The sequence below is a fragment of the Pelobates fuscus genome, chromosome 1, assembly GCF_036172605.1.
Source record: "Pelobates fuscus isolate aPelFus1 chromosome 1, aPelFus1.pri, whole genome shotgun sequence".
NCBI lineage: Eukaryota > Metazoa > Chordata > Amphibia > Anura > Pelobatidae > Pelobates > Pelobates fuscus.
In genome coordinates this window covers 3817422-3828932 of record NC_086317.1, presented here as the reverse complement: position 1 = coordinate 3828932, position 11511 = coordinate 3817422, and positions in this window count along the sequence as shown.

The window sequence follows — 11511 nt, the reverse complement described above, 5'->3', positions numbered from 1 at the left end:
ATTTAGTCAAGTAATTCCCCTCAGTCATACGATCTAGTAACTCGTCTAGCCTTAGACAAATGGAGGTAGGTATGCGTCTGCTACTGTCCTGTCGTTAATCTTTCGTTTCGCTTGGGTACCAGCAGTACCGGTGTAGCCCAAGGACTCTGAGAGGGTTCGAAAACTCCCAGCTTTAACATCTCCTGAATATTCTCTCTAACTGCCTCAGGGATACAGTATGGTTGTTGCCATAGAGGGGTTTCTCCCTGGGTCTCAACTGGGTGGACCACAGCGGAGGTCTTCTCTAAGGGGTTTAATTTTTCGCCTAGTCTGACTTGTTCTTTCGTACTAGAGGAGTAGTAGGCGAGCAAGTTAGGAAGGGGAAGGGCCTCACTATCTTCAAATGAAGGGGCACATACTGCCGCTACGTCTTCCACCCGCTCAAAGTAGGGCGTGAGCATGTTCACATGAAAGGATCTCCGTATCCTTTCATCTGAACATTTTCCTACTATGTAGGTAGTGTTGCTTATACGCTCCACTACCCGGAAAGGTCCCTGCCACGCGGCATGAAGCTTGTCTTTCTTAGACGGTTTCAGCGCCAATATCTTCTGTCCTACTTCTAGAATCCTATCTTGGGCGCCCCTATCATACCACCTCTTCTGGCGCGGCTGAGCCGCTTGCAGATTCTCCCGGACTGAGTCAGTGAGCATCTTCTAGCAGAGCTGCAATATTAAATCCCAATATCTCCGCTGTTAGAAGAAAGTAATCCAAGGAAAGCGTGGAATTAAGGCAATATCCCAAATCCCCCAGTACCTGGACTGTGGCGGAACCTGCCCCGCCACTTGTGCCTGGAGAGGACTGCTTGCCAGCCTCTTGCCATGTGATTATAGTCCCTGGGAGGTTTGGCCCTTGAAATACCAGATTTGGGCATAATGGATTTGTGTTGTGCTGCTGCCGGCCCTTTAACTCCCAGAGAAAGGATTTGTACTTTTAAATTGGCACTTTGGAAGCCGAAGTAGTCGAAGTGACCGCCATTCGAAAACCGAACACGTGGCGGCGGCCATTTTATTTTGGTTGAATGTGGTCAGCGGTGCGTGCCACTGAATCTATGGAAAATCGGCTACACATTTGCACGAACACCGCTGACCGTTACCTTCTCAGGAACTTCGACGCTTCGACTGTAATCGAAAGGTGTTCGACAATTTGAACGCACTGTTAGACTGGGCTATTTGCACCGACCGCACAGCCCAAATCTATGGAACTCTTTTGGGCATGAAACTGTGCTTGGTCGGTCAAATAGGACTTTCCCTTAACTTTTTAACCCCTGAACCGATTGCCCTGATTTTTGAGTATGTGTATATTTGAAGCATGCTGATTAGTGTTGTCGCGAACCCGGAATTTTCGGTTCGCGAACGGCGAACGCGAACTTCCGCAAATGTTCGCGAACCGGCGAACCGCCATTGACTTCAATGGGCAGGCGAATTTTAAAAACAACAGGGACTCTTTCTGGCCACAAAAGTGATGGAAAAGTTGTTTCAAGGGGACTAACACCTGGACTGTGGCATGCCGGAGGGGGATCCATGGCAAAACTCCCATGGAAAATTACACAGTTGATGCAGAGTCTGCTTTTAATCCATAAAGGGCAGAAATCACCTAACATTGACACCTGTCCTCAAAGCCCAGCCCTGATACACACTGACACAGAGCAGAATAGAGACTGTTCCCCCTACATAGGGTCACTTGGCAGATATGGATTGACACCTATCCTAAGGATCCCTGATACACACTGACACAGAGCAGAATAGGGACTGTTCCCCCTACATAGGGTCACTTGGCAGATATGGATTGACACCCGTCCTCAAAGCCCAGCCCTGATACACACTGACACAGAGCAGAATAGGGACTGTTCCCCCTACATAGGGTCACTTGGCAGATATGGATTGACACCTGTCCTCAAAACCCCTGATACACACTGACACAGAGCAGAATAGGGACTGTTCCCCCTACATAGGGTCACTTGGCAGATATGGATTGACACCTATCCTAATGATCCCTGATACACACTGACACAGAGCAGAATAGGGACTGTTCTCCCTACATAGGGTCACTTGGCAGATATGGATTGACACCTATCCTAATGATCCCTGATACACACTGACACAGGGCAGAATAGAGACTGTTCCCCCTACATAGGGTCACTTGGCAGATATGGATTGACACCTATCCTAATGATCCCTGATACACACTGACACAGAGCAGAATAGGGACTGTTCCCCCTACATAGGGTCACTTGGCAGATATGGATTGACACCTATCCTAATGATCCCTGATACACACTGACACAGGGCAGAATAGAGACTGTTCCCCCTACATAGGGTCACTTGGCAGATATGGATTGACACCTATCCTAATGATCCCTGATACACACTGACACAGAGCAGAATAGGGACTGTTCCCCCTACATAGGGTCACTTGGCAGATATGGATTGACACCTATCCTAATGATCCCTGATACACACTGACACAGGGCAGAATAGAGACTGTTCCCCCTACATAGGGTCACTTGGCAGATATGGATTGACACCTATCCTAATGATCCCTGATACACACTGACACAGAGCAGAATAGAGACTGTTCCCCCTACATAGGGTCACTTGGCAGATATGGATTGACACCTGTCCTAATGATCCCTGATACACACTGACACAGAGCAGAATAGGGACTGTTCCTCCTACATAGGGTCACTTGGCAGATATGGATTGACACCTATCCTAATGATCCCTGATACACACTGACACAGAGCAGAATAGGGACTGTTCCCCCTACATAGGGTCACTTGGCAGATATGGATTGACACCTATCCTAATGATCCCTGATACACACTGACACAGAGCAGAATAGGGACTGTTCCCCCTACATAGGGTCACTTGGCAGATATGGATTGACACCTATCCTAATGATCCCTGATACACAGTGACACAGAGCAGAATAGGGACTGTTCCTCCTACATAGGGTCACTTGGCAGATATGGATTGACACCTATCCTAATGATCCCTGATACACACTGACACAGAGCAGAATAGAGACTGTTCCTCCTACATAGGGTCACTTGGCAGATATGGATTGACACCTATCCTAAGGATCCCTGATACACACTGACACAGGGCAGAATAGAGACTGTTCCCCCTACATAGGGTCACTTGGCAGATATGGATTGACACCTATCCTAATGATCCCTGATACACACTGACACAGAGCAGAATAGGGACTGTTCCTCCTACATAGGGTCACTTGGCAGATATGGATTGACACCTATCCTAATGATCCCTGATACACACTGACACAGAGCAGAATAGAGACTGTTCCCCCTACATAGGGTCACTTGGCAGATATGGATTGACACCTATCCTAATGATCCCTGATACACACTGACACAGAGCAGAATAGGGACTGTTCCCCCTACATAGGGTCACTTGGCAGATATGGATTGACACCTATCCTAATGATCCCTGATACACACTGACACAGGGCAGAATAGAGACTGTTCCCCCTACATAGGGTCACTTGGCAGATATGGATTGACACCTGTCCTCAAAACCCCTGATACACACTGACACAGAGCAGAATAGGGACTGTTCCTCCTACATAGGGTCACTTGGCAGATATGGATTGACACCTATCCTAAGGATCCCTGATACACACTGACACAGAGCAGAATAGGGACTGTTCCCCCTACATAGGGTCACTTGGCAGATATGGATTGACACCTATCCTAATGATCCCTGATACACACTGACACAGAGCAGAATAGGGACTGTTCCCCCTACATAGGGTCACTTGGCAGATATGGATTGACACCTGTCCTAATGATCCCTGATACACACTGACACAGAGCAGAATAGGGACTGTTCCTCCTACATAGGGTCACTTGGCAGATATGGATTGACACCTATCCTAAGGATCCCTGATACACACTGACACAGGGCAGAATAGAGACTGTTCCCCCTACATAGGGTCACTTGGCAGATATGGATTGACACCTATCCTAATGATCCCTGATACACACTGACACAGAGCAGAATAGGGACTGTTCCTCCTACATAGGGTCACTTGGCAGATATGGATTGACACCTATCCTAATGATCCCTGATACACACTGACACAGAGCAGAATAGAGACTGTTCCCCCTACATAGGGTCACTTGGCAGATATGGATTGACACCTATCCTAATGATCCCTGATACACACTGACACAGAGCAGAATAGGGACTGTTCCCCCTACATAGGGTCACTTGGCAGATATGGATTGACACCTATCCTAATGATCCCTGATACACACTGACACAGGGCAGAATAGAGACTGTTCCCCCTACATAGGGTCACTTGGCAGATATGGATTGACACCTATCCTAAGGATCCCTGATACACAGTGACACAGAGCAGAATAGAGACTGTTCCCCCTACATAGGGTCACTTGGCAGATATGGATTGACACCTATCCTAAGGATCCCTGATACACACTGACACAGAGCAGAATAGGGACTGTTCCCCCTACATAGGGTCACTTGGCAGATATGGATTGACACCTGTCCTAATGATCCCTGATACACACTGACACAGAGCAGAATAGGGACTGTTCCTCCTACATAGGGTCACTTGGCAGATATGGATTGACACCTATCCTAATGATCCCTGATACACACTGACACAGAGCAGAATAGGGACTGTTCCCCCTACATAGGGTCACTTGGCAGATATGGATTGACAAATCCCTGACAAACAGCTACCACATGCAAGGAAGGCAGCAGGGGCGCAAATGACCCACTCCCGACGCGGGAAGGTAGTGACGACAAATAACAATACAGGACTCTTTAGAGGCCCTGTAATTGTAATCAGTCCACTTGAAATCCTTTAACTTTGATCAATTGGAGGGAAGTCTGGTGCAGAGCCACTGACCCATGCGCAGGGCCAGCCTTAGGCCTTTGGGCGCCCTGTGCAAGAAATCTTCCCGACGCGGGAAGGTAGTGACGACAAATAACAATACAGGACTCTTTAGATTTTCCAGACCCTGGGGTTGACATTAGTCCAGATTTACATCTTGTGACCCATGAGGATGTTCCAGGCACTACTTGTGAAATAAAGACAGATAATAAAGTGAATGATCCTTCTCCTTGGGACTTGCACCCTGTCGTTGAAGGTGGAGTAGGCAATGGCAAGAGCATGCTGTGGGTAGTCAGTGCAAACACTCTCTTCCCGGTGAATAATGAGGAGACTAACTATGATGACGTTATTTGCGTTGAAAGTAATGATGCCAGAGATCTTTTGAAACCATATGGAAGGAACGAATTGGTTAAAAGAAAGGCAAGAGACCACCTGCATATAGACAAGAATACGCATAAGAGAAAGAAGAGAACAGGTGAAAAAGAGAAGCTGCAGACTGCCTATCTATACCTACAGCACACACTGTAGGCCTGAGACACCCGCTTGAAGACAAGTAACTGCTATTCAATCTATAACAGTGAAAAACAAATTTTGGTTGTAAAAGCACGCTATAGAGACACAAGATATGATTGGCAACTGTCAAAGCACGCTGGAACAGGTCTGCAGAGCACACGCTGAAGGAGGCCTGACACCCAGACGCTTGCAGACAACTAACTGCTCTTCTATTACAGTGAAAAAAAATTATTTCTTTTAAATCGAAAGCTTAACCAATTGTTAAAACAGATATGAGTGGTGGCACTGACTGTGCAAATGGGCAAGGCATCCAACTGTTATGGTACTTTTTAGCAGTAAACCAAAATGTTTAAATGTCTATCTGTTCCTGTCCAAATCAATAAAATAAATTGCGTATATACGCTGAAGTAATTAAGTCTGACACACAAGGTTCAGGTTAAAATAACTTCGAGAAAATTTATTGGCAAGTGATTAAAAAGCGGACACGCAGGTCCTTTTAAGAGACATTTTACGTCATCATTGCTTATTAGAATATCAGTAAATAAACATCATTAATTGGATTAATTGTCAAGTGTCGGGATTAGTGTCCACCTATCAATATTATTAATTGGCTCAAAAGACTAAGTGGTTAATCCCGTGTCCACCCACCAAGAGGTGGGATTGTTCTGGACACGGGTGGGGGACAAGGGGTCTTGAGCGTCATTTTACACGGTTGGTGATCTCAGGCCTCGTGGCCAGGTGCAAGGTCTCTTATGAATAGAACATTTCATTACTACTGTGTTCGCATGGCCTTCAAATTATACTTTGTTGCAAATCTAAGGAAAAGTCAGCAATTCCTGTGTTAATCATATCTTTATAGAAAATACAGTCTTTGTTCTATTGTATTAGATGTGCTGGGAAATTCTGTCATGTAAGGTGATTTTAAAATGAACAAGTTAGGTTATGAGGACAAAATGGAGGATTGTCACAGTATAAAGTTAAAATGGAGTTAGTGCAATAATTGAATACAAATACAATAAGGTTTTTTAAATAATCCCACATCAGTCCCCCCTATGAAATGTTAGATTCTAAGAGATAAAACTTTATTAAGTTAGTACCAGGAAGACGTGTTAACCCAAAGGCACAGAAACCCCGTGGCCGCTAGCTAGGTGTTAATGCAAAGTGCAAGGCTGTCCCTAGATCTGACCCTAATAGGCTAACTCATCCGTCAGTATGGCTCTCGAACACTTCACACCCAAGGGTATCCCATGGCAGCTAACCCACCACTTCTCCACATGGGGCCTTTACCATTCACTGACAGATGCTGTCCCTGAGCTAGTCCCTTCCTAGAATTCCTGCACTTTATCAACAAAAGGGATTGTTTGCAGCGGCAGACAGGGTGAGTTGATGTCTTGGAAATCTTGGTCATCAACTTCAAGATGGGCGAAAGTGGGTGCCGCTTGGTCAACAGTCTTCAGGAGGGATTTTCTCAGACATGGGAGAATACAACAAAAGAGAAGAGCAAAGAGAAAAAGAAAAATTAGTATAGCCATACCAATATGCATTAAAGCCTTTTGCCATCCCGTCATCCAGCCAAACCATCTTTCCCAGGGATCTTGTATCCCAGAATTCCTTTTCAACTCTATAGACAGGCCATTTAATTTCTCTATGGCTAATGTAACTTTACCATTAGGGCCTGTGTTTTCTGGGATATAGGTACAACATGTCAAGGTGTCGGGCAAAATTTTACAAACTCCTCCTTTTTCGGCTAAGATCATATCTAGGGCCATTCTATTCTGGAAAGCCATTTGGGATGTGGCCTGCAATTGTTCGGCCAATCCCTGGAGGGCGTCTCTGGTATAATTAACAAAACGCTGTTGATTATAATAAATGTAATTTATCCAATTTAAATTCTTGTTTGTGGTAACTATGGCAAAAAGTGATTCAAATCCTGCAGCAACTTCATCTCTTGCTTTAAATTCATTGGGCACCCCCCTAGGCACCCCAATGGCATCAATATAGACATGAGGATCAAAACTTCCTTTTACTGGGGCATCACGCTTAACCTTAGTGTGTCTGGACTCATGGGTGTTGAGGTGTGTGTCAGAGATGATATGTATAGGCATAATAGCTTTAGCCAAAGTACACTCCCCCCCACCACTCCTTGTCCATTCTGGATCTTAACTGTAAATCCCCACACAACCAGTAGATATCCCCTAATGACCTGGTGTGAAACTGCAACAAGTTCATAGAGACACTCCTGTAGGTAGCACAATACCCCTTAGAGAAGTTACCCAAGAATTTACCAATTCCATTATAATTAGCATAACAAGTGTAATTACCTTTATACACGGTAATACCATCTGGGGGTTTGACATCCTTGGTTAGGAGAGGATACTCCTTTGTCCATGCAATACATATGGACCTGTTAAAATCATAGTGATAGGCAAAAAGGCTTAAAACACATTCCTCTATATCTACTGGCAGGATTAGAGGTACAGTGCCCAGGTGAGGCCGGGCACCACCACACACATAGCATGCAGTCTTATTATGCTTATTGGCATTATATTTCATCCATTCTAACCATAGATTTACATCATTAAAACCTGTTTCAGCGGCCATGGTATCTTCAAAGGTGGGGTTAGCAATGGCCATCATGTCTTGAAAGGTCTGGATGTGAGGTTTTAATGGGTTAGGGACCATGTGGGTGGCCCCTTGCCACTCAGAAGAGTTGCACATATCTTTTAAGAAGAAATGCCCTAATTTACGGTAGGAACCCTTTTTCCAATACATTCCCATCACATACTGGTCTGCATCCGTTGGGCTTGGATGCTCAATGTTAAGGATTAATTTCATTGGTGTACCCCCCCCAGGCTTTCTTAAAGTCATTCTCTGGAGAAGGGATCTACCTTGATCATCTACTTTAGATAAGGCACTTTTTGGCTTGTAACCCCAGGCAGGCCCGGCATTCCATCCCGCCGCCCCCCAATGATTACAATTGTGCCCCCATTGCTTGTCAACTACACAAACATATGGATCTTTTGAATGAGGGATATCTCTGTAAATACTCTGGATTTGTGATGTGGGGAACGGGCATTCTACAATATCACAATAGTCAAAGGTGTAAGTAGCCACATGGGTGCATGATGAATTGTACCAGAAGGTATACCCACTAATATCTTTGGTGATGGCTACTTGTTGGGCCTTTATGAGGCTGATTAAGGAGAAGATGTGCCAGAGGTACATGCTTGTGCGGTATCTGCTTCCTCTGGGGCAGGAGATTTCTTGCAGTGGGAAGCGTGGATCCAATTTGGCCTACCGGCCAGTTTGACGGAAGTTGCGGTAATCAGGAGAACTTGGAATGGACCGTCAAATCTTGGTTCCAGGGTATTTTTCCGCACAAACTTCTTGACCAGAACCCAATCTCCGGGGAGCAGGTTATGGGCACCTGTATCCAATTCGGGATCTGGAATTGAAGAGAAAACTTGGGCATGTATTTTGTTTAAGGCACTTGCAAGTTCAGTTACATAATCTACTAAAACATCTGATTGGAGCTGTAACTGCTGCGAATAATAACAACCTAGTCTGGGTGCTGTCCCAAATAGAATCTCATATGGGGACAGTGAATGCTTCCCTCTAGGTGTGTGCCTAACACTGAATAAAGCTATTGACAGGCTTTCTGGCCAGGGCATCTTTGTTTCTTGCGACATTTTTAACATTCTGGCTTTTAGAGTGCCATTCATGCGCTCTACTTTACCACTACTTTGTGGGTGGTAAGGGGTGTGGAAGGCTAGGGTCACCCCTAGAGCAGTCCAAATTTCTTTAGTCACTGTTGCTGTGAAGGCTGGGCCTTGATCACTTTCAATGACTTCTGGGAGTCCAAATCTACATACTATCTCTGTAAGTAGGCGTCTTGCGGTTGTCTTTGCAGTGATATTGGCCACTGGGTAGGCCTCTGGCCACCCTGAGAACATGTCCACTATGACTAGTGCATATTCATGGGGCCCACTCTTGGGCATTTGGATGTGATCAATTTGAATTCGCTGGAAGGGGTACATGGGCTTTGCCAGGTGTTTTGCAGGCACCTTGATTGGTCTTCCTGGATTGCATTTTGCACAAATAACACAGGCCTTACAGAAGCTGTTGATCAATGTTGTGATTCCGGGTGCTTCATAATACTTCTGTATGAGGGCGGCCATCAATTCTTTTGACAGGTGTGCAGGCCCATGTGCCCATTGGACAACTGCTGGATATAAATTTTTTGGAAGGCAAAATTTGAAGTTGTTGTAATATACTCCGTCCTTTTGGACAGCTCCTTTATTTTTCCATTTTTGGGTTTCTTCAGGAGTGACTGCAGCTTGCTGTTCTCGCAAAATTCGCAAATCAGTAGGAAGAGTTTGCAGAGCAAAAATAGGGACTTCTTCTTCTTCTTCTTCTTGTCCGGACACTTCTTCATCCACTTCCTGCAGATCCCTGGCTGCTAGCTTAGCAGCCTGATCAGCCAAATGGTTGCCCTTTGCTTCATCTGTATCCAATTTCCCATGGGCCTTTACCTTCAAAACGGCCACTTCTTCAGGGAGTAGGAGGGCATCCATTAGCTCCTTAATTGCAGTACTATGTTTGACTGGTGTACCGGCGGTGGTAAGAAATCCTCTTGTCTTCCAAATTAGGCCGAAGTCATGTGCCACACCCAGAGCATATCTTGAATCTGTATAGATGTTGGCACGTTTTCCTTCGGAAATTTTGCATGCTGAAGTCAGAGCCTGTAATTCGGCTTCTTGCGCAGACATTGCTGGCGGTAAAAATGATGATTTGATAACTTCGTCTGTTGTGGTTACGGCATATCCTGTATGATATCTTCCTTCTTCATCAGCATATCTTGAGCCGTCCACAAACAGGGTAAAATCTGGATTTTGTAATGGATTCTCATGCACAGTTGGTAGGTGCACTGTCTCCATTTTCATCTGTTCAAAACAGTCATGAGGTGTTTCGGGGTCATAATCATTCACTATGACCAGATCTTGAAATTCCTTTTCTAGGAAGTGGCGTGGCCATGCTTCCAGAAGGTCAGTTGTTGGGTATTTGACAATACCATTTTCCTGTAGCTGTTCTTCATCCATGGTGGCCCATAGCTTTGCCATGGGCCCAAGGTCATTCCATGACCTTGTCTTCAATTTGGTAACAGGAATATGTGGGATAGCAGTATCCCAATGGCGGTAGAGGTAGTTAAGTTGTTGAGGTAGTTGGACCAAGACCATGCTATTGCCTTCAGAGTCACAATAGAAATCTTGAGCAGTGAGCTTAACATCAGTCCAATGGTAGAGCTCATCTTCATAGCAAGGCTCGGGAGTAATGTCTGGTTTGTACCACATGGTACAGAAGGCGTGATCTGGGCCTTCACAGAGAGGCTTTTCACCTTCATAAAATGTCAAATGTGGATGCATGACTTTCTTGATACATCCACAAAGCAGGTAAATGTAGGTTTCATCTGTGATAAATCCATAATAGATACCCCCCTCAGGGAGTGGAAGAAGAGTGGATGGGTTAAGAACTTGACATCTTTGGATGGAAATGTTGTCAGGTAGAAGAAGATGGCACTGGAGGCGTAGGTGTCTGGCTGGAGACACGTGCTTGAGCTGGACTTGGTTGATGATGGCAGAAATGTCATGAGGGGCCAAAACAACCAGGGGGTGGCCAAGGACCAGGTCTGAGGTTCTTTCTATGAGCTCTCTTGCAGCAAAAACAGCCCTGAGACAGGAAGGAGTCCCTCTGGCCACAATGTCCAGTTGACATGAGAAATATCCAATAGGCCTCTGGCGGCCTCTTAAGTCATTAGTTTGGGTGAGAACTCCTGTTGCGTGGCCTTGTCTTTCAGAGACAAATAATTTGAAAGGTTTGGAGTAATCAGGTAGGCCCAAGGCAGGAGCAGAAGCAATGGCACGTTTGAGAGCATTGAAATTGTCCAGAGCTTCATTAGTTAAACAGAAAGGGTCAGACTTAAGTGCGTCATAGAGGGGTTGCATGAGCAGGGAGGCTTCTGGGATCCATGCTCTGCAGTAGGAAATGAGGCCTAGGAAGGCATGGAGAGATTTTGAGGTT